Here is a 24,883-nt window from a genome sequence, read left to right on the forward strand (position 1 = left end):
AAAGGAGAAATACATTAATGTGTTTTGGACTTGGAAAGAAACTATATGGCTATATTTCATCAGTAAATGATATCCAGTATGTTCTGCACAGAGTTGTCTTTATTTTTATACAATAAAATATTACAAGATTTTTATTTAAAACAAGAATCAGCAAAATGTGGTTCTCCAGATATTCTTGGAATGTAGGTCCCATCATCTCTGGTTAATATAAGGGAAGAGGGAAGCTCCCGACCATAAGCATCTGGTGGGACCCAAGTTGCCCAGCCTTGTTTTAAAAAGCTCAGAGAAATATACCGTATATACTCATGTACAAGTTGACCTCATGTATAAGTTGAGGGAAGGTTTCAGGGTCAAAATCCTGGATTTTGATACAACCCGTGGAGAAGTCGAGGGTAAAACATAGGGGGCTATAAGGAAGGATGGAAAGGGGGGAAATACTGCTTTCATCTCTCCTGCTCCTTCTCTGGACCTCTCCCAACCAATTTCCAGGTGCTGGAGGAGAGGAAGCAAGTGGATTTAAATGGAGAGTTGTTTCCATAGGAAGCCAGGTCTTGCAAAATGGACCAGAGAGAGAAGCAAGTGCATTTAAATTGAGAGGTTTTTTAAATATAGGAAACCAGGTCTTACAAAACGGACCAGAGAGAGAAGCAAGTGGATTTAAATGGGGAGATTTTTCCATAGGATGTCAGGTCTTGCAAAACGGACTAGAAAAAGAAGCAAGTGGTTTTAAATGGAGACTTGTTTCCATAGGAAGCTGGGGCTTGCAAAACGGATTGGAGAGGGAAGGAACTGGTTTTCAATGGAGATTGGGACATCAGGCTTGCTTGCTTTAGGACCTTTTTAAAAAATTTATTTTTGATTAAAAATATATATAACATACAGTACATAAATCATAATATCAAAAATACTAAGACATGCACAAATTAGACAACTGATGCATTGACCCTTGTATAAGTCTACCCAAAATTTTAGGGTCAATTTTGGGGCATAAATTTCTCAACTTTTTGTATATATGGTAAGTTATTAAAATCAGCAAAATAAATGAAGAAAAGAGGCAGCCATTAAAACAAATTGACATTCTTAGTGATAAAAATAGTTCAGTGCAGTAAATCCTATATTGAAGTCAGTCTTGACTGTGTTTTGTTAAAACTAACCAGCTTCATATACTGCTGTATGAAGTTGACTTACTTAGATGAAAACATAGGCAAGACCTACAAGTTGCAATGGTGGGTTCACATGCTGCAATGATGTGCAGTTACTCTAAGAAAAGCTTTTAGATTAATTTGGGTTATGCCAGATGAGAAGGGCATAGTACCCAAATCATGGTTTAAACCCAGGGTGGGCAACTGCAGACAATATGGGGACCAATACTGACCCACAGAGCATGCTTAACCTCCTGTAAACAAGCCGGAAACTGGCCAAAAATTTACATCTGCTTGAAAGTGACTTCTGATTTCCATTTTTGGCTGATTTACTCTGTTGCAGGGTGATGTGTTTCAAATGCATTTCAGATGTTTTCAGGAATGGTGATTGATCAATTTTGGGGCAATTCTCCCATTTTTTTGTGGGGGGAAAAGATGCAGGAACTTGAAACGTGTCTGATGGGACTTGAGTTGGGAGCTTGGGGACACTGTTCTCCATCCATTATTCAAATAGAGTGATTGCATGACTGTAGCCATAGGGTGTGTGTGTATGTGTGAGTGAGTGAATGGGTGGGTGTTAGGAAGTTTCAGTAAAATGCATTGCATTTAGACCCATTTCTGTCAATTTTAAAAAGGAGAAAATCCATTTGTTTTAGAAAATCATTGTCCTTTGCATAGCTAAATTAAGCTTTTTATAATATTAATTAGGTAGTAAATACTGTTTTCAGGAAGCTTCAATTACTGTATGTTGCTTGATTATATGTTATGAAATAATGGTAATGGCTTTCTGGATTGTTGTAGGCAGTATTAGCACATGGGTGAGTCAGGTTTGTGTAGATAAAAGTAAGGAGGAAAGCATAAAAATGGGAAAGCCCACCTGAACCACAGTTTTTGACCTTTGCTTGCATAGCAGCTTTGTAAAAAAAAGAAGACAAAAAACCCTCAATACATAATGATATACATGTCTCCACCTATATATGGAAATCATATTTATTGTGTTAAAATGTACAGTAATTCAGTAAACACATATGTGTGCTTCTTGGATCCAAAGAGCTTTGCTGAAGGAATAGCACTTGGCTTTTCCTTTCTCCCTAAAGCATCCCAGTGCTTTCTCTGTCCTAAAACTGAGAGCTGGTGGCTCTTGGAAATCATAGAATCATAGAGTTGGAAGTGACCACAAGGACCATCCAGTCCAACCCTCTGTGACGCAGGAACTCACAATCAAACAGTGTTGCCAACAAGCCTCAAAGATATTCCCAGGAATATTTTACCAAAATCCCCGAAATTCCCCAGAGGTTGGGGAATTCCCTGAATATTGGCAATGCTGCAATCAAAGCATCCCTGACAGATGACCATCAAGCCTCTATTTAAAGACCTCCAAAGAAGGAGATTCCACTACACTCCAAGGGAGTGTGTCCCTCTGTCGAACAGCCTTACTGTCAGGAAGTTCCTCCTAATGTTTAGGTAGAATCTTTTTTCTTGTCGGGGATGCTTTGATTGCAGCATTGCCAATTCCCAGGGAATTCCCCGGAATCTGGGGGATTTAATTAATTTCTTTCCAGGGATTTTAACTGAGTATTCTGGTAAATATCCGGGTCCTGTTCTCTGGAGCAACAGAAAACAAGCTTGCTCCTTCCTCAATATGACATCCCTTCAAATATTCAAACAGGGCTATCATATCACCTCTTAACCTTCTCTTCTCCAGACTAAACATCCCCAGCTCCCTAAGTCGTTCCTCATAGGGCATGGTTTCCAGACCCTTCACCATTTTGGTTCCCTCCTTTGGACATGCTCCACTCTCTCAACATCCTTTCTTCCACAGAGATGCCTTCCACATAGGCACCACCTGTTTAGATGGAGACTTGTGTCTTTTGTGTTGTTAAATTTTTATACGTACAGGCAAAGTGTCCTCTACAGTTTCTTCCTCATTTTTCAAACTATGCTAAATAAATTTTGTAGATTAAATTTAAATAGTACCACATGTTAAAAAGTTCAAGGTTGGTATTGTGTTGCCAACATTAAATGTTCTTGATAAAGCACATATAAAATTCAATCTCCAGTTCCTTTGGTTAATCTTTGAAGGCATTTGAAAGAATTTAGCATTCATTTAGGTAAATGTTTTGTTGAAAATGATAGTTTTTGGCTCGTTTTGTTATTTTATTAACATGTAGACAGGTACTATAATTGCTGTACTGAATTTCCACGTTCATTTGTTCCATGCCCCAGTTATGGTGCCTTCATCTTTACATTTTACTTGGCAGAAAGAAGTGTATGTCTTTCTCTTTTTTTACTTCAGCCTATCTTTGATCCTACTTAAATGTTAACAACAATGCAGTTATGTACCTTCCCTCTTCACATCTTGGATAGATTTGATAAAAGGCATTGTATGATACTGTACATTAACAATGAAAGTGTATGTTTTATATCCAACTCATAAATATTTTATTTATCACTGCAGTAAATTGCAAAATATTACAGCAGGATATCTTGGCATTAGGGTACCATTTGTGGTAGATTCAATTCTGTTGGTATTCTTTTCTTTTATTTATTCTTTGCATTTTTCCCAGAGCTGGGACTCAAGGTGGCTTGCAGAATAAAAAAAAAACATATAAAAATACATGTAGCTAAAAAACCAATATTAAACAATATTAAAAGAGGTATAGTAGTTCTTGAAGTCTTCCACAGTTCCAAAAATGGTTTTTGTGTGGCGCAGAGGGAGGACAGCTATTCATAAAGCAGATGCTTTTAAATCACATGAGAATGTGCAACTTAAGTTTACCATCTTTGGGTCCCACTTACAGAGTGAGGAGAAACTCTGTTCCTTGTTCTTTGTGGAACGAAATAACAGGTGAGTCTCAGAATGGTGGCACACTGCAGAAATAAAATAGTTTGATACCACTTTAACTGTTATGACTCAATGCTAGGGAATTCTGGGATTTATAGTTCAGCGGGGCACCAGAATTCAGTAGCCTTGAGTCATAACAGTTAAAGTGGTGTCAAACTGCTTTACTTCTGCAATCTATCAACAGCCTTAGTTTGATTGCTCCAATTTACAACATTTCAGATTTGCAATGTTTCTTCATAAATAAATGTCTCAACAGAAGGGGTTTCTTCTGCCTTACAAAAGGGGGGTGTTTGTTGTATTTTTTTACACATTCAGGAGGCCCTCTTTGGAGGCAAAAATTGCCTCGCAGGGAGGATTTTCTCTAGCTTGGAGAAGGTAAGCTCTGATGCTTTAAATATCTTTAAAATTGTTGATGGGTTGAGTAAAATAATTGCTAATATTTTGGTTGCTTCAACTTTGTGGAATGCATTCCCCTTGAAAAGCATTCCAGTGAATCTTTATGGAATTGGTTCTCCCTATTTACATTAGTCAGTTTATATCATGAGTCCAGGTATGAAGCCCTGATGTAAATCATAGAATCATAGAGCTGGAAGAGACCGCAAGGGCCATCCAGTCCAACCCCCTGCCATGCAAGAAATCCAGATCAAAGCATGCCTGACAGATGGCCATCCAGCCTCTGTTTGAAGACCTTCAAGGAGGGAGACTCCACTACACTCTGAGGAAGTGTGTTCCACTGTCGAACAGCCCTTACTGTCAGGAAGTTCCTCAAGACTCAACTGCATTCCTATTTAACTGGCAGGCAGTAGGAGTGCAGATGAGAGGGGCCCTATATGCTCTTGCTGTTCTGACCCGAAAAAGACGGGGCAAATAATGCAGCTTCTTGCTGCTTGGGGGTGTGGTGTTCAGATGACGCATGGCCCCAGAGCGTTCAGAAGCCAAGCGGAGGGCAAGCTGAGGCAGCAAAAGCCAGCCTTTTCAGTAGTGGATTAAATCCGCCCCTGCCAGCTGCCCATCTGGGACTGCCTCAGTGGCCCGCTTTGAGAGCGGTCAATGCAGTCACCATGTTCCGAGGCAAATTGTAGCCAGAGCAGCCACTGGCCACTCCCTTTGGTCTGCCTGCTTCACCCCTCTGTTAGCTGAGGAAACCTGACTCACTCTGTGATGCTTAATTTGGAGATGAGAAAGCCAGGCCAAATCTGAGTATATACTTCTCACTGTACTACAACTGAGAGCCACTGTGGTTTAATAGTTTGAGCGTTGGACTATGGCTCGAGATCATGGTTTGATTCCCTGCTTGGCCATGGAATTTCATGGTGTACATTCTCAGCCACATAAAACCCCATGATAAGATCACCATAAGTCAGAAACAACTTGAAGCCCCACAGCAAGAACAACAGTAACCCTACAACTATAAAAGAGGTAGAAGAGAGAAAACTAGAGTCTTTCATTATCTGAATCCTATGGTACATCTCATAGGTACATGAGACAAGTGTGCAATGCCAAGATAACTACATGTGATTGTGGGGGCCTTTCCACAGTAAGGAGATATCACAGAATATTTTGGGGATGTGTGAAAATTCTGTCTGAAGGAGTCAGAAAAAATATTTTGCCCTATGTAAAACATCTGGCCTGCATGGAAAACACAATATTTAGTAGACCTTAAATCTGCTTTTAGTGCAGAGGAATAGTTGTTTTAGACACTGAATAATTCACATCAAATTTATGCTGGATCTCCAGATTTATGTTAGTCTAAATGATAATACATTATATCAACTGATCTCCTTGGCCGGTTTCATCAAATGAGCAATTATTCTCATTTAATCTGAACAGGGTTTGACTTTAAATATTTTATTGTTTGTTATTTGTAGTAATTTGTACTGTGCTGTTCAGAAAATAGATAACAAATAGATACATTTTATGTCTACTATATATTTATATAGGGTTGCACTGAATGGCATTTGTCTGCCAACAGAGGGTTGGGGGAAGTTATGTGCAGATTCAGTAAGGCACAGAGCGCTACAGTGAAAAGGAGAGGAAGAGGAATTTTAGTTGGGAAAGTGGAAATCTACTTATGTATTGTTGGATTCAAGGTTGGGGTCACATAGGCTCAGATTTTATTTGATTACAAAGAAAATAATAAGTATAATAATTATATATTAATTATAAATCAGTTATAAACATAATCACAAGTTTATGTTAAGAAGTATTAAAACAAGGTGTTCAAAATAATCAAGCCAGAACACATTTCATGTATAAATTGATCTCAAAAGATAATGATACACTATATTGTTAGTTTTAACTAGAGTAGACCCAGTGAATCAGTGGAACTTACCTGTGTGTTGGCTCACTATTCAACAGTTGATTCAGTGTCTCCACTCTAATTAGGATTAGTACCACTTTCTAATATCACCATTATCATCTTTCCTAATTGATATTTTATTGGTCGACTGTTACAGTTAAGAGGAATGTGTGTGTTTGTTTGAAGACACCATACACTATATGCAACATTGTAGGATATATAAAGCCCCAAGGGATAAGTTTCTGAAGAGAAGTTTAGAACTTGTAGCTAACCAAAATCTGGAGAAAATCACTTACTTGTTAGCTAATACAGCTAAGTGTGTTATGTTCAACATTGCCAGATTTGCTATGAAAGCAGCTAAACTTAGATTAGATTTTGAAGATAAAGGCCTGCATGGGAATTTGCAATAAATAGATTATACTGATTTTAATGGGAAATAGTGATATGTTTTAGTATGAAACATTTTTGTAATTTTAAACATTTTGTAAACATTTTGTTTTATATGTTATAGAGCTAATTGGCTGTAAAAGTTTTAAAAGGTTTTAATCATTTTTTGTAATTTGATGGCTATAACCTGTATTTGGTTATCATGAATAAACTGTACTGTGTGTGTTTGGAGGAGTGGTTGCTTTTCACAAACAAACTAATAATATCTAGAATATTTCAGAAACATCACTTAGGGATATTGTAAAAAATCTTTACCAGCATTCATATTCATATTCATATTTTATAGAATGTGCATGGGACTGTTTTTATTAGTTACAGTTTTTGTTTTCAAGGTGCTTTTTAAGCTAATAGATATAAAATTTAGTTTATTTGCTTCCAAGCCCATTGCAGAACAATCTGAACACAGCCACATTGTGTTACAAAAAAAAAAATATTTTCAGAAGCAGTCGTAGAGTGCAAAGATTCATGTCAATATTCAGAATTCATATTTTCCCTTGAATGGATGATTGTGTTAAAAATGGTACATGGTGTGTTTTCATTGTCTGTTGAAAGACTTGCATGCAGTTAAAATAAGCATTTTGATGGTGGTTGAATTAAGTGTGTGTGTGTGTGTGCGCGTGTGTGTTTTTGTCAGTCTCTTCTCATCATGGATGATTAGACTAAAATGTCTGCTTGTCTTGACTTGAGATCACCACAGCTTCAGATAACATGCTTTGTGATTGAAGGTCGAAATATTTTGAATTCTAATAGGCTGCCAGATGAATTGCTTGAAATAGACTGTAAAAATTTCAAGGCTTCCTTTTCCATCTGCTGTGAAAAGAGCCATTGGGAATGGTGGAGCTTGATGATCATAGAATTACTGGATGGTGATTCTAAAACCCTCAAAGGGAAGTTGCTATGGCGATCTAGTTCCAAACTGTGAAATGATTCACCTTTGAAAGGCTTCGGGGTCTGAGAAGCCGAACACATCATTGTTCAGGTGGTCATTGGTTAGGAAATTGCTGGTGCCTGTGTAATCAGCACTCCTGTGGTAGTTAACGATCTAAAAAGGTTTGCTCTGAACGATGTGGGACAACAGCAATATGCATGAGATGGCTTCTCAATCCTAGTTTGTTAGGCCAGTGCTTGTAAAAATACAGTCCCCTAAATAGAGAAGAGAAGCGGGGAAAACAAGATAAAAGAATCGCTTCACCTGGACGCCCTTTCAAAGACAAAGAATTGGCTCCTTGATGGATGGATGTGCATGATGGTTGTGATATTATAAAGTTGACTGAGATAAAAACAGACTTCTAGCTGCCATTTGGTTTCGTAAAATCATAACATTAATTTTTTTTAAATTAAAAAAGGAACGATGCATTTGTGTATGCGTGGTCACACACGGACAAGTATGCACGAAATTTAAAAAAATGCTGATAGTGACTTAAAAATTGCATCTCAAGCTGTACACACACATACACACAAAATTAGATATTTCTCGCTGTCAAGTAAACACTAAAATTCTTTCAGGGCTTTCAATCAAAACATTTTGAAACTGTGTTTATGTTTAGCACGAATAACTGGGAATTATGATGTTGCCCTCTTCTATGAGATAAACTTAATCTCCCAGCTTTTGACTGACAGGTGTTAAAATGGCCTGTTGACAGACTTTTCTTAGAACAGCTAGGCGGCTCTTCTGTAATACATTTTGAGTAGGTTGTTCTCGGAAAGAGCTGTACAAAAGATACCTTTCAGATGAGTGTAATAATCAGTGTGATGTGTTAGGTGTGTCCCAAATTTTAGTTTTACGGGTTGCTTGGGAATAATTAACTGTGTTCTTATTACAGTCCCCATTTTTGAGAAGAGGTTGCTATACTCCATTTTCAGAGTGTTTGGTTGCTCAAGTGCATTGGCCTATTCGTTTAACACATATCAGGATTTTCACTAATCAGGAAGACACTGGAAAATTTTAGCACCTTTGTGAATGAGTGGGTCAGGCTGAATTTACACCTGTTTTACTAAGTGAAGCTATCTGTTTTGAGTGCTGGTATAAAGGGTCTTAACATTGGGATACCAGACCTGGGTGAGAGGTAGAGTTGGTTGGAGTGCAGTGTTAATGATGCCAAGTTGCTCGGTTTAAGTATTGTACAGGTTTTTAAAACTTGTAGTGAGTTTATTTTTGTCCTATTCCTGACCTTACTTTTAAAATAATATAAAGAAAACCATAGCAAAAGAAGTGGGTGGAAGATAATTTGTCAGAGGATAATGGTGAAAATTATTAGTTGCCTTGGGTCCCAGACTGGGAGGAAGGCATGATTTAAATAAACAAAAATAAATAAAATTGCTCAAGTAAACTACAAAAACAAGACATCACAGAGTGTTTGTCCAAGCGCAGATTTTACTACAGAAATTTTCTTATTTTTCTTCTGAAAAATCAACCCCTGCTCCAGCCACCCAACTTTCACCTTTCAACCATGGAACAGACTATAGATTGTGCATAGCATGTAAGCCAGTGGTTGTCAAACATTTTACCCTTCTGACCTCTTTATAGGATGTCACAGCCCCCCCCGGGTTGACATAGTGTATGGATTAAAATATTTTGCTTGTTTAGTGTGAATATTTTTGTTCACATATTTATGCATATTAATTTTATAAGGAAATAGCTCTCCTCCTCCTTGTGCCCTCCTTGCTTTCCTCATTCTCTCCAGAACAGAAAATATTGAGGAGGAATCAAGGCCTCCAAGTCTCATGCCCTCCCTTGAATAATTCTTACATCCCCTGGGGGGCCCATCCCATAGTTTGAGAACTAGTGATGTAAACCATTCTTCTGTTGGAAAGTGTGATTTCTGGGATGAGCCTGCAACTCTTTTGGTACTCCCCGGACAAAGAAGCAGTGTTAGAAACAATGAGATAAACACAAAGATGATGAAAGAATCCTACAACACAACAAGCCAGAGATCACAAGAATCCTGGTTTATCACAAGCTACGAGTGAGAGATGTTTGCATGGGAGCAGCTGAACAAATTACAGGGACTCTGCTCTGCTGCTGGTTTATTTTGCCATCTGGCAACTTTCCATTTCTGGTTTGTTTCTTCCTAACAAACTTGAGATAGACTGCAGAATGATAGAATGACTGATGGAATGATAGAATTTTTTTCCTAATGTGTTATATGACTAATTGAACTACTATTAATAAGAGTTGGGGACTCATGGAACCCACTTCCTTTCTGTGATCCCTCTAAGACTAGAACATAGTTTTTGGAGAATTTTGATCATTTTGATCATTTGAGATCAATTTGCTGTACACCTGCTAAGATGTGAGGAGGAGTTGGTTTTCTTTTATTAGCATCCCACATCTTCTCAAGGAAGTATTTATCTCCATGCCATATTTTATAGGAAGAAACTGGCAAAACCACCTCTGAGTATTCCTTGTCCAGGAAAACCCTATGAAATTTGTGGGATCGCTGTAAGTTGAGAGGCAACTTGAAGGTACACACAATGTTGATTTGAGATCAGTTCACTTAGAAATTTGATGTCAATAAGCTCATCTCAATCATCAATAGTGCAGTTCTGTTTTACAGACTTAATCCTTCCATTCTTATTGACAATCATTATAGCAAAAGGATCCTGACTTGGGTTACTTTGTTTCCTGTAAGTATCAGTAAATGAAGTACTGTATTCCTAAACTATTATTAACAGTGCAATAACAAACACACACACACGTTTTATATATATATATATATATATATATACACACACACACACACACACACACACACACACACACACACACAGAGTGCAAATAACAATAACATTCTCAGAAGCAAGACTGCTGAGTTCACTGGGGCTTTCCCAAATAAAATGGCATTGCAGCTTCCAACAACAACTCTGTCCTGGTTTTTATATATAACAGTATTTGTTGACAGCTGGGTTTTCTACCTGCAGGTTTTTAGAATTCACTAGAAATCTTGTTAATGAAATATCCTTTTGATACAAACCACTATGTGTATGAATATGTGTATTAGTACTTGGATGGGAGACCTCCTACAAATACTAGGTGCTGTAGGCTTTATTTCAGAGGAAGGATCTGGCAAAACCACCTCTGACTATTTCTTGCCTAAGAAAACCCTGTGAAATTCATGGGGTTGCTATAAGTTGTCAGGTGATTTCAAGGCACATACTGTACACACATGTGTAAATGCATACTTATACCAAAGGGTAGTTGCACAGACAATAGTATTTTTGTGTTATCACCTTTTTAGAATCAGTCAGAAATTAAGAATAAAGACATGTTTAGTTGAACAAAGTCTCCACCTAAACAGGATCTGTAAATCAAAAATAATTATTTCCAAAGTCACTGAGTACTTCCATTTAAACTATATTTATACATAATATTGAAAAAATCTAGTTAACTTTAAAATATGTAAGTTCTTGCCATTTAGGGTTCTGTGAAGCTGATCATCAAGAGGGTTGCAAATCATTGACTGTTTCTATTTTCAGAATTCCACATCCCTGAGTAATTTGCTTTAATTTCACCCAATCTAACCTATACTTCACACCATCACCATTCAGCTCTAATAGCTATGTTCTGTGCATAAGAAAAGCATATAAATGTCCACAATTACACTGCAAATGATTACAACTAGTTAGTGTTTTATGAAGCACTGTAGAACCAAAGTTACAAAGTATTTGAAAAATTCTTTCTTCCAGAAATGTCTGTCATAGAATTTTATTTTTCAGCTGTACCTTTAATTTGCTTAGATTTAAGTTGCTGACAGGTGTACTTACAGATTTTTAAATAACCCTCTTTCTTACAAAACATTTAACTTCTGTGTGATTGCACAGTTAGAATTCTCATTTTTCCACACATTTTGGCATGCAATCCTTCCTTCCTTATATATTTATTGTCAAAGAAACAAAGCTAGTCTTCTGTTTTGGATGCCACAGTATTCTCTGTCATGATGTTTTATTCTTGGTGGTCTGTGCAGTCTCAGGAGTACGTTCTATGGCTCTGTAGGACAATTTTGGGGACAGTCTAGACTAGTGTTTCCTAAACTTTGATCCTCGATGTTTTGGACTTCAGCACCCAAAATTCCTGATCATGGCTCAACTGGCTAAGGCTTCTGGAAAACCAAAGTTTGGGAAACACTGGTCTAGACTGTTACACTTGAGATATCTTCCTCTGAAGGGAAACTTTCAAGAAAATATAAACACATCAAGGAGTGGGGTAAGTATTCATTTAAAAACGGCACATTCCTTAAGTGGTTTGAGAAAACCATGTTGCAGTATCCTACCCTAGTTTATAACGAGTTTTATATTATATAAAGAGGAGTCAAAATAAGAATGGGCAGAAATTATGTTGGGAAGTATTTACAGCATTCTGGCCTTACTGAAACATCATCAACAACAGAATCAGTCTTGCAGAATATTGGTCAAGAAGAAACAAAAGTAACTAGAAGCTAATCCACACTCTAGAAATAAAGCAGTTTGACACCACTTTAATTGTCATGGCTCCAACCTGTGAAATCCTGGGGATTGTAGTAGGTTAATCCTTTTGGTCTGTCAGAGAGCTCTGGTGATCCACCAAATTACAAATCCCATGATTCTGTAGAATCATGGCAGTTAAATTGGTGTCAAACTACTTTATTTCTGTACTGTGGATACACCCCAGGTTGGGGCTGCTTTTAGCCCCCATCTCTTCAGTACTTCCTTTCGCCCTTTTTTGTGTGTGTAGTGGAGCCTGTTCTACTTGGATTTTACTGAAGGTACGTCTGAGTTTCTAAAGCTTTTTGTGTAACACTTTTAGGATGTATATGATAGTGCAGTCCTTTAAATTTCAGTTTAATGAAACTTGCTTCCAGGTTAGTGTATTTCAGTGTATGTATATCACAGCATAGTCATATAGATCCAGCCATGATGATCACATCTCTTACCAGTCTCGACAGTAATTTGGATCATGCAGAGCTGTTTATCCTTAGAGTTGCTTCTCCTTATTTTGCTGATTTTTCACAGGCCCATTCAAACTTTGGTAACTAGCTCTCTGGACTTAGTCTAAGTCATTCTTTAGTTTTGGAAATTATGTTTTATTATTATTTTACAGTTATACAGTCACATGTCTGCACTAAATGTGTCAAGGTTTTGACTTAAAGTCCAATTATACACTGAATCAGTGGGGTCTACATAAGTGTTGATTTACCTTTCAGCAGTTGATTCATTGGGCCTATTCTAGTTGGGAGACTAGTAGTTCGATTTAAGCCTTAATTGTGTGTAATTTTATTAGTTAGATATCATACTGAGACTTAAAGTTTAGACAGACTTTGTCTCAGTTGTGATGATACTCAAAAAGTTTCAGTATTTAGAAATGGAGCTCATATCCTTAGAAACTCTGGATTTAGTTGTGAGCCTTGTCTAATTTTTGAACTGATCAGCAAAGTTCAGTTCAGTTGCAACTCAACTGAACTCAGTTCAGATTAATTTCAATTTAAGTCATTAAAAAAATTATAAAGTACAGATGGCCCTCTGTATCCATCAATTCAACCATCCATGGATTGAAAATATTCAAAAATAATATAAATTCCAAAAGCAATCTGGCATTTTGCCAGCCCTTTTTATATAAGGGGCACCATTTCACTATGTCATTGTGTTTAATGGGACTTGAGCATCCATGGATATGGGTATCCACAGAGGGTCCTGGACCCAAACCCCAGTGGATACCAAGGGCCCACTGTAACATTTGTTTTTATTCTTTAAGCTTCATGTATTTATCAATTTAAGTGCTGGAGAAATTTAACAAGGCCTCGGCCTAATTTTTTATGCAAAATTTGTGTGCAGGAGGAAATCAGAAGTTGGACTATTTAGCATGTCTCAGGCCTGGTACAGACGAGGGATGATTTTAAGGCTTGGGAGAGCAGAGCATCTGCACGCTCCCAAGCCCTTCTGCGCCATCCAGGTGCCCTCATGGCTCACCCCCATCCACATGGGGGCCGCCACAACGACGTACGCACAGTGCAGCATCCAAACGGTGCTGCGCCGTGCATACGTCATCAATGCGCATGATGGTGGTAATGGTGCCCCGTGCGCGGCACAAAAAAACCACCAGGAGCAGGTTCTTTTTATAACTTCCGGAGGCTGCACCGTTCAGTTGGCATGCCCTCCGTGTGGGGGCATCCGCCCTTTCAGGGTGGTCTGTACAGCCCCTCAGTTTCCTGAATGAGCATGCAACAGATCTTCTGTTCCACCTTAGTTTTATTTTATATTTCAGCTCTCTTAATAATAATAATGATAATGATAATAATTATTATTTATATTTCCCACCTCTCCCTGCGTATCGAGGTGGGATTACAACAATAGAAACAACATTATAAGATAAAAAACTACAATTTCATATAAAATACACTCAATGAAACAGTAAAACCGCTATCAATATAATACATAGATATAATAACATTATACTGGTTTTGCAGTGCCATTACAACAGAATTTTCTTCCCCATTCCTTCCCCCTGCAGCTCTGCATGCTGCTCCTAAATTGGATCCCAAGTGGACTGTTCTGCCAAAATTCCAGTATTGTATACTGGCTGGAAAAAACAGTGGTGGTAGAGCTTAGATGGCAAGATTTCTGTCTGTCTGTGTGTCACACATTTGCACACACAGAGGCACCAATCTTGTGTGGCTCAGCATAGCTCAGTAGGACCATATGTAGGTCTTCTCTAGGCCAAACCATATACCATCTGCTGACTTATGGGCTAAACAGACCGGCAATAGACACTGGCATCTGGGTGGAGGGGGCGTGGTGTCCCCTGCTACCTGCCCCAACTCCTCCCCAATGCCGGTGTCACACTGCCCACCCGACCAGACAGCAGGCATCGTCACACTGTTTCTTTGGTGCAGCGTTTAGACGTGCTGTGCCAAAGAAACTCCTAAAAGCTACCGTGGTGGCAACAAGGGCAGTTTTTCACCACTTTAGTTAAGAGCAGCATTTTGCCAGCCCTTTTTGGGCTGGCAAATTGCTGGATTGGGGCTGTGGCTTGCAGTTGCTGCAGCCCCAACTGGCATTGAAAGGGGCTCCTTTAAGGCTTTCTGCACAGCCACTTAGATTATTACATGTGACTTTTAAGCCATATAGAAATTTGTCAGTGGGGAAACATTTCAGTGAGTTTGTAATCACACTAGTTCCTAGGTGTGAACTGTCACTACCAGGGCAATTGGAGTATTAGCAATCATGTGGTGTCAGTGTGTCCCCCTGTCCCTCCTCTCTCTTGTTACTCTCAAGTAGTGTTATTATCTTTATTTTAAAAAACCCCAAACTCTTAAATCACAGTAGCAGAGTTCCAAAATTGTGCAAAAAAGTGGAAATAAATAAAAATAAAATAACTTCCCCCCCAAAAGCATGCTGGATAGGGCATAGGACGGGAGGTGAAGTTAAGCGGGACTCAGGAAGAGTGTATGATGGTGGCTGCAGGCCCAGTCGTGGGATTATGAAAACATACAATAATGTCTATTACCCAAAGGTACAATTCTGTTTTCATTGACAAGCGTGATTGCAGTGAGAATGGGACTCATGTGGTAAAGCACTTCCTGAACAGTCTATGAAGTCCCTTGCTTGTCCATTCTCTGTTTCATAGGGAGCAGGCAGGATTGCAGAAGTGTCTGGCTACATCCCCATAGCCAGATGTAAAATGATTGCAGCAGCCCTGAGACCTCTGAAGTACCCTAGCGGATCTCAGCACTGATGTCATCTCTTGGTTTGGTTTCAGTGATCTTGCCTGATTCTCACAAAGCAGGGAATCACTTGGGAGAGTGGGGGTTAGAGGCTGTTCAATAACCCCGGAGGGGAGTGGTGGGGAGGGAGGAAGGGAATACCAGTTCCTATAGCATCCTCCCCAAAGTACAGTACATACATGCAAGCGTAAGAGAAATTTACATGTGTGTACATCCCTAGCAGGATGCCAGCCAGAACTTAAGCTAAAGCAGGAGGACTTGAGCAATATCAAAAAGTACTGAAAAATTTAATGCTGAAAAACAGACATAAAGAGCAGATGGAAAAGTTACACAAAGGGTTAAAATGGGGTCCGCTGTTTAAACTGCTTGGGGAAAAGACTAAACTCTGAATGGGGGTGACTGAAATTGAGAAAGAGTCAAGAAATGCAGCCCGTTTTAAGGTATTGAAATATAAAAATCTAAGCCCAAATACATTTATTAAAAAGTTGTACTTACCAAGGTTGTTGCTAATTGCAGTACTCCAGTGAAGAATCACTAGCAAAGTTAAGATGAAGAGAGAAGGCTCTTACTTGCAAAACAGAGCTTTCCAAAGGAGGATCTACCTCTCAGCTTCTCCCAAGACTTTTGACAGGGTTAGGGACATGGCCCCCCTGTTGGGGTGATGCCATCATCCACTGGTCAGAGGTGAGGAGCCTACTTGTACAATACATCCACACATTGTTTTGAGAACGTCTAACACTGTGTATATACTCTCTCAAGTTCCTTGGAAGCTCCGGCATCTGCATATGTCATCTAGCTATCATGTTCTGTACTAGTGTATTTAGTTTTCTGTACTAGTGTATTTAGTTTTAAATGTTGGCATCATCTTCTGTCGTTTTTCTGATATATGCATAGAGTCATTGGTATTGTGCTTGTACTGCTGTTATACTTGAGGAGCCAATGAACTTTAAGGGAGAACTTCATTTTTTGTCCTCTTGTCAGTGCAAGTGACTGGCACAAGACCAGTGAGTAAGGCTGTCTTCCTATTATAGTTTATAAGTTGGTTCTTCATTTGATTTTATAGTTTCTTATCAGGAGAAGCCTGATTTAAACCAAAACAGTTGTTTCTATTTTTGTGCATAGCTCAGATTTGTAGACTTCAAGTGCCTTAAGCCAGCATTAATAATAATAATAATAATACAGTTTTCGTCGGGGATCCATTCCGGACCCCCCGCGCAAACGGAGGCTCATGTATATTCAAGCCTCATAGGCTTGAATGGGGCACGCCCCTGTGAACACGCACCAATGGAGACAGCAGAGGTCGCCTCTCTGCAGGTAATTGAAGGTGCAGATCCCAGATCCGCAAGTTAGGAGGGGCGATTGTAGTCACAAGTTTATATTGCAGGTTAGGTTTTGGGGCTCAATTCAACAGTGTGCAGATGGGATCTTTTTGTATATGCATCTGGATTGCTATCACCACATGATAGATTTGGGGTTCTTTTTTAGGGCATTGTCAGAATCATGCATTAGACTCATTTCAAGATCGGTTTGGTAGCTTGCAGCTTTTCAATATACCATTCAGCTTTTTCACTAGTTCATTGAAAACCTGCAGTTTGAAAAGCAATTACTCTCCCCAAATGCACAGTAATAATGCTAGTGTGTCTCTAGTGTGTCTCTAGTTTACATACTACACATGCCAGTATGACTCTAGTTTACGTAAGACTGTAATTTGGAAGTAGATGTCCTTTATTTAAAATGGCTGTTGATTTTTTGTGTATGTTGTATTTCAAGATTTATAAGTATTACAATTTTTTTATTGGAAGAATCAATGATACCTTATTTTATTCTTCTTTGTTTAAAAGATGCTTGTTGAACATTGCTAAGGAATAAATATCAAATATAATTATATTGCAGATTAATTTTTAGTATCTGAATCAGTGATTTTTTCAGCTGTAGTATGCATCAAATAGAAAGAAGTTTGTTACTAATGGAAATAGAAAAGATAAGTATTCATATTAGTATGCACTGAAGGGTAAGGACAGGTGGAAGAGCAGATCTGTTAGTTGAATCTTAACAATAATTTATTCAATACTGTATATGGTTAAAGGCAAATATCAAAAGTGAATTGTTGCAGATATTCTAGTTTTCTGCAGTACTTTTCTGCAGCAGATAAAACATAGGCAGTTTCACATTTAAGTCAAACTATTTTCCTGTGCTGTATCATAAAACTTTCAGTCCAATCAGCAACTGCATTTAAATACTGCAAATTGTAGCAGCAAAACAATAATTCTGCTGATTAGCCCCTTTCCATTTCTTGTAAGTGAACTGTTTATGCTGTTGAGTACCTTTTGAAAAAAAGAAAAAGCCAAAACAGCCTTGATTAGTCAAGGAGTAATTGGATGACTTGATTTTAGCAAGAGAATGAATTGGTTGATGATAGCCTGTAACTAAGTGTAGTGGTTCTGTTCAGAGGAATACATAACATAGAGTCATCAGATCTTGACAGGTATAATATAAGCACTGGCAAAATCTCTGAATGTTTTGAAATAATTGTCATATGGACAGTGTAAGATATTGCAGAAGAGTGTGTAGATTGTGGAAGACAACTTATAATATCAAGTGTGGATGAAATTTACCACGTTAAATGGGAAGAAACATGGTAGAAAATATGAAAACTTAAGGGGCCTATGCCTCTTCTACTTTATTGCAGGAATATCAAATGTGAGCCTTCATGAGGGAAAAGTATACTTGGTGAAAAGTGATCCTTAAGGCTGGGAAAAGGCCATTGAATGAGAATTGTTGAGGGAGCAAGTTGAAAACCTGGTAGTAGAAAGGAAATATTACTGTTGGATATTTGAAGCTATTTGAAAGCTTTCCTTCATATAGGTGACTCAAGTTTTGGGAACGGGAGTAGAGAAAATACATAGTTAATGAGATTTTTCTCTATGAGATGTTGAAAACCAAAGACCTAAAGCAGTGAACATAGAACTAGAAATGGTGTGAGGTCTAATGTGGGAAATGTGTGTTTCTTACAATTATTCATAAAGAGAATTCTTAAAGGGAAACAATTATGCAAAGTTGGCATTTCTGTAGTTCGAGCAAATGGGAATTGAGTTTAAAGATCCCAGCCATTTCTTTGCATAATACTGGGAAGTTATACTTGGCATCTGGTTATCCAAAGATGGTTATAAGATCTATTCTAGCATTCTTGTTTTTTCATATGGGAGATTGATTCTTTGATGTTTAAAATAGGGACTCTGGCCCGTTACACATAGGCCTTAAAGTACGGACTGGGTCCGTACTAGGGTTAGGAAGGGGTGTCCCTTCTGGACACCCCAACCCTAATACAGACCCAGTCCGTACAAAATGGCGGCACCGCCATTACAGCGTCATGAGCGCGCCGCCTCTATACGGGGTGGTGCAGCCATGACGTCATCACACCACACCAGTGTGCATAGTGCGCCCTTTCCATGGCCGCAGAAGGAGCTCTGAAACGGAGCTCCTTTTGCCATTTGCATCGCTGGGCGCAGCCTTTACATGGCTGCACCAGCGACACAGAGGAGAAAGGGGTCAAGCGGCCCCTTTCTCCTCCTCCCCGCCATCGCCGGGTGTCCTTGGGGCTTGAAGCCCCAAGGACACCCCTTTCCAGGCTGCAGGGAAGCAGCCTGAAAAGCGGTGGATCGGGGCCTCGGAGGCTGACGTTCTGGCAGCTGAGGCCCCGATACACCAAGGAAAGGGGCGGGTGCAGGCCGCCCCAAACGGGCGGTTTGTAACCCACCTCTGTTGTCTTTTTGTTTTGCATCTAAACCAGAGTAAAACCCATGTGTCTTCTGTTCAACTGGCCTAACAAATACAGTGCAACGTCATCATTCTTGACTGAAGACTGTTGATCTAAAGGTCTCTTTGAGGAAAGATAAACACTATGTAGAATGTATTCAGCACTAGTTTTTGTTGGTCCTACCATTAAGCAGAATTTTAAAATAACCATTTGGGATTTGAGGCACAAGTAGGTCTTCACTATCTCTGCTAATTAGGGTGTTTATTGAATATCTGTATTCTGCAAAAGCCCTAAATAGAGGACAGCTACAAGGGGCCTATTCTTTTCTTGTTAACATTTTGTAATATGCTGTCCCCTTGTCCTCCCAGCATAGACCTATAAAATCAGTGCCACATCTTGGGGTTACCTATAAGATGACAGGAGCAACCTTGTGCACTGCATTTTTTAAATAACATGGCAGTTTTAATCACATTGTACACACAGTGGAATTCTTTGCTGTTTCTAGTTACATATTTCCACATAGCTGTCTCATTCTGGGTCTCTCAGTGGGATGAAGCCTCATTACTAGGAGAACTAAAGGCAGTAACTGGTGGTAATGAACTGCTTATCATGCGATCTCTTATGAACAGGTCAATGAAGATAATATGAAGATACTGTGATAATATGACTGCTTAAGGTGAAATGACTCCATATCCCAGGGAAAGCTTAGCTGTGTTCCTTCTGAGGCTTGAAGCTATTGAGTTCACAGACAGGAAGTTTGTAGAGGATGAAATTTAGAGCCTGTTCCCATTATATTTTAGAGATCAGATAGTGTGTGTATATGTGTCATCAAGTCGCCCGTCAATTTATGGCGTCCCTATGAATTTCATAGGCTTTTCTGATTACCAGTACCTAGAATTAAGATCTTTAGGTTCAGAGAGATACACAGCCAAGGAGACCATGTCATCTCTGGATTAAAGTATTTCTAGTCAAATGTGAACATTCCAAGTCTACATTTTATGTGCTTGAATCACAACCATCTTAGATATTATATTCAGGAAAGATCCTCTTTTTCTCTTTGTTGTGTAAAACTCAAACCACTAGAGTGGTTTTCAATAACTCTTACAAATCTTCGGGAATGTTCCATGTTTTCTACCTTTGGAGAGATTGCCAGATGATTAGGCTGCTCTCTGTGTGCACACGCTCACACATGCACAACTTTGGGGTACCTGTTAACTTATTGCAACCCCATGAATTTCATAGGTTTTTCCTAGGAAAGGAATGTTCAGGAGTGGTTTGCGAGTTTCTTTCTATGAAATATAGCCAATAGCACCTGGTATTCCTTGGCAGTCTCCCAACCAAGTACTAACCAGAGCTGACCCTGATTAGCTTCCAAGATTAGACAGGATCTGGTGCTTTTAAAAGTATTTAGGGCTCCTTGTAGCTGAAAAATTATCTATATTCACCACTTAACAGGCTTAATATAGTCTGATCCCCCAGACTTGCACTTCAGAATGGATATTCCTCTACTTTGTCCTGCAGTAAAACTTCCAGCTCAGGATTATTTCCTACAGTCAGTCACAGTCATATGCAGATATGAAGAAGCAGATGGTTACAGCTGTCTTTTCACTTCTACGGTCTTTCACCCGCAAGATCCCAAGTTTGTGGGTAACCTTGGGGCCATGTCCAAGGCTGTGTTCAGAAAGATCTAAACACCTGTATCCCTCTATCCTTTATATTTGGCACTAGTTATACCCATTCAGAATTAGTTTTGTTGATCACTAAATGGGCTGGGAAAGAAAATAAGGGAACATTTTCTTTACCGACAACTGCTGATGAGTTTATTCTTGATTCCCAACTGAAGACTGATGTTGTGCAAATTTCCAGCTGGTTCACACACAGTATTCTTGGATAATATCTGCTAGAATTTTTTGAGCTGAATGCATGCATTCAGATCATTTACCTCCTCCCAAATATAGCTAGATGTCTCATCACAGCGTTTCCTCTTGCAAACTGTAAAGTATTGAGTTCATCTGTTGCAGAATATTGCCTCCGTTTGCCCCACTCCTTATCTTCTTAGATTTCCATCCCTATCTCTGATTCAAATTTGGCTGTAAAAAGTATTTTTGTAGGATGTCACTCCTTCATAATTAAGCCACTTTCCTCATTAATTCATTGCAAAGAGTGAAAAACTACCACAGCAAAAGTAACATGGAGAGGCAAGATTATGGGATGACAATGATTTACTTGTGCTGAAAACAAAAGATACAGATGAAATTACAGTACTGTATAATGATTTCTAGATACATTGGTATAATGCGTTCACCAGCATATTTCTCTGACAGGATAGTCAGTAGGAGAGAGACAACCCAAACTTTCCATTCAAAGCTATAGTAGAATCTTGATCCTTTTTTACCTCTTTTATAGGATATGAGCTTGATAAATCCTGAACCAGATATTTCTAGTTTTCAGTGGGAAAGGGATTGTGAAGAGTTAAGCCTGGATGTTTTCCAGATAGAAATAGAATCTAATGTTCCAAGAGCAAGACTTTTTGAGTTATCTCCACATCAGATATTGAAAACTTATGTCTGTGTTCAGGTTTGTGGTGCCATAGTGCTATATTTTGTGCTAATGTGATGGTGCACCAGGGATTTTATATATCTATTTTATATGCTGCCTTGCAAGGGGCATACATCTGAAAAGACACCATTAATACTGTCAGTATATAAATAAGTTATCTATCTATGGGTGTGTCAATTACATTGTGCAGGTGTTCAACAGTATAGAAGCAAAACACCTTCCTGTTCTCTTTTATGTCTTTGAACTTTGCCATTGATCAAAGCTCAAAAGTTGAAAGGGATTAAAAGTGTTTAAATTATTATTGTTGTTGTTGTTGTTATTATTATTATTATTATTTTCTTATATCCTGACTTTCTCCCAATACAGGGACTCAAAACTTGCCAAGAAAGGGATGAACAACAAGGCGATGCACAACAAGTATAAAACAATGCAATTTAAAAACAATACAATATTAAAATATAAAAATATAAAAATTAAAAAACAATTAAACAATTTAAAGAATTTAAACAGTTATAAATTGAAATATAACATGTTAAAATACAAACCATTAAATTTTTATAGCCCAGCATTGAAAACCCAGTCCTTCTCAGCTTAAAAGGCCTGACTGCACAGGAATGTCTTTACCTGGCGTTGGATGGATAGTAAGGATGGTGCAATCCTGGCCTCTCTAGGGAGGGAGTTCCAAAGCTTGAGAGCTGCCACAGAGAAGGCCCTCTCTCTTGTTTCCACCAAACACGCCTGACAGAGTGACAGGAGAGAGAGAAAGGCCTCTCCAGGTGATCTCAATAATCTGGGGGCTCATAAAGGGACATGCAGTCTTTCAAATAGCCTGGACACAAGCCATATATGTCGGAGCAGTTAAATACTGTATGTCAGAAGCAGAAAAAGTGATGCAAGATATTTCACTGCTGGATGACAAAACTAGAAAAGGAGTATAAAGGAGGACACTAAGACTTCAGAGAAGTTAAATGAAAAAAAATGCTTCATTCCTTTTATAGCACTTTAGTAGTACTAGAGTCGGCCCTCTTTATAGGCGGGCTTGCCTTCTACAGCTTTGAGTTTACACAGAAAGCAAGCCCCGGCATTAATAATGGGGCATGAGCATACGCTCTTTCTCCCATACATTGTGTGTGTGTGTGTGGGGGGGTCTGAAGGATTCCCCACATATGGGGAGGGTGGACTGTATTATGTTATGGAGCTCAACTTTAGTTTATTAAATGCTATGTCCTGAAATCCTATTCAGAGATTCCAATTTTCCCTGGCAGAGAAACCAAGACCATTCTTCCCTTGGCTTATGTGATTATGTCATCAGCAGTGCTTATCCACCATCTCTTTCCTGCACTGAATATACTGGATTGACTTAACTTGAGGCGTTTTCATGATGCTTTTCAGAAACTACTTGAAAGTGTTAAATGGGGTCATTCAGAATTTGGGGAGCCATTGTCATCAGTATGCTGATGACATTCAACTCCTTTCAGTTTAAGCAGATGTGGCACTTGATATGCTCAACTAGTGTCAGACTAGTAGTGGACTGGCTGAAAACCAGTAAACAGGATGAGTTCAAAAGTTTAGTACTCATCAGAGTCTGTACTGGCCCATCTGAGTATGTGTTGGAGTGCATCACACTCAAACTGAAGGGGCAGATGCCTAACTTGGAGTTATCCCAGGATACAGTGGTACCTCGGGATACGAAATACCCAGGTTACGAAATTTCCGGGATACGAAAAAATCCCATTGGAAATCATTGTTCCGGGTTACGAATGTTTTTCGGGTTACGAAAAAAATTTTTGGTGCTTTTCGGCGCTTTTTCGCACGAAACGCGGCTTTTCCCCATTAGCGCCTATGGCAATTCGGCTTACGAAGGCTTTTCGGGTTACGAAAGCGGCCGCGGAACGAATTAATTTCGTAACCCGAGGGAGCAGTGTACTTCATTGTTTTCACTGGACGCTCAGATGACATCTATGGGGTAGAGTGCCATCTACCAGTTTTGACTGGGGGGGCAAGCTGTGGCCTATTCGAATGGTTATAGCCTGGCATCACCATTCGAAGTGTTAACTTTGAAGTGTGGCCCACTGCAGATGTAACATTTGCCAAAATTTTGAAGCCATGGGGAGAAAAACATTTATCTAGAAAGTTGAATTAGCACTGTTTGCCGATTGCTTGGTTACTTTAAAAACATAAAGTTGTATAATTTTATTTGTATACAGTTTTCATGTTTGGAATATTAAAAGTAAAAGTAAATGTTTATATTTTATTACAAATGGAGCTGCAAGGTTCTGAAATATAAAGAATACCTGAACTATAAGAAAAATCTTTGGTTTTTCTCAGAAAAGCAATAAAAGGTAGAAAGCAATAAAAATAGAAGCAACCATCAATGTTGGTAAAACAGAGGAAATTGTTTTGTTTTGTCCAGTTCTCCACAGTGTCAAGCACACATAAAGCACTCATTCCCATAAAAAGAACTGAGGAATGGAAACCAGGAACAGGAATTGCAATGCTCTGATACTATTATACTGATAAAAGTCTTCCTGTTTCAGATTTTAGAAATCATTTTGGGGTAATAAATATATGGACACCTTGTGTTAAACATTTTATTAATCATTCTAAAATAATATATTCCATAATCAATTTTCCAGGATTTCTTTTTGCTATTTTCATTTCCCCCAAAAAATAAAGGCTTTGAAAGAAATAATTCTGAAAAAAACATTGTATTTCTTTCTTTATTTTTTCTGATGGGGAGTGGTGGTGGTTGGCCTTCCCATGTCTATGTCCCACTGATTTTAGTGGATAGCGGTGTAGCCTATATTTTAGAGGAAGGAGCTTGAAAACCACCTTTGAGTCTTCCTTGCCTATGAAAACTGTGTGAAATTCATGGGGTTGCCATACGTTGACAGGTGACATGAAGGCATAAACACACACAGAGAGAAAGGGCACAATCTTGATAAATGTAACGTACCGTAATTCTGTAAGACATTAGAAAATGTGGCTTATGAGGCAAACAGCTGTGTAGGCATTAAAGTGCCTCTTTTGTTCTGTGGGGGCAGTTAACCCCTTGAAGACACTTGTACTGCAGCTGTGTGCACCACACATGTGCACTCTGTTGCAAAATGTGAAAAAGACATCTTATTGTCTGAAGCA

General features: G+C 38.8%; 1 protein-coding gene across 1 annotated transcript in view; it reads left to right on the forward strand.

Moving 5' to 3' along the window:
• The window catches only part of OLA1 (Obg like ATPase 1), a 134,612-nt gene that overhangs the window by 33,241 nt on the left and 76,488 nt on the right, over positions 1-24,883 (forward strand). The gene's annotated exons all lie outside the window — the stretch shown is intronic.

The sequence above is a fragment of the Sceloporus undulatus genome, chromosome 1 (assembly GCF_019175285.1).
Source record: "Sceloporus undulatus isolate JIND9_A2432 ecotype Alabama chromosome 1, SceUnd_v1.1, whole genome shotgun sequence".
NCBI classification, from domain to species: Eukaryota; Metazoa; Chordata; class Lepidosauria; order Squamata; family Phrynosomatidae; genus Sceloporus; species Sceloporus undulatus.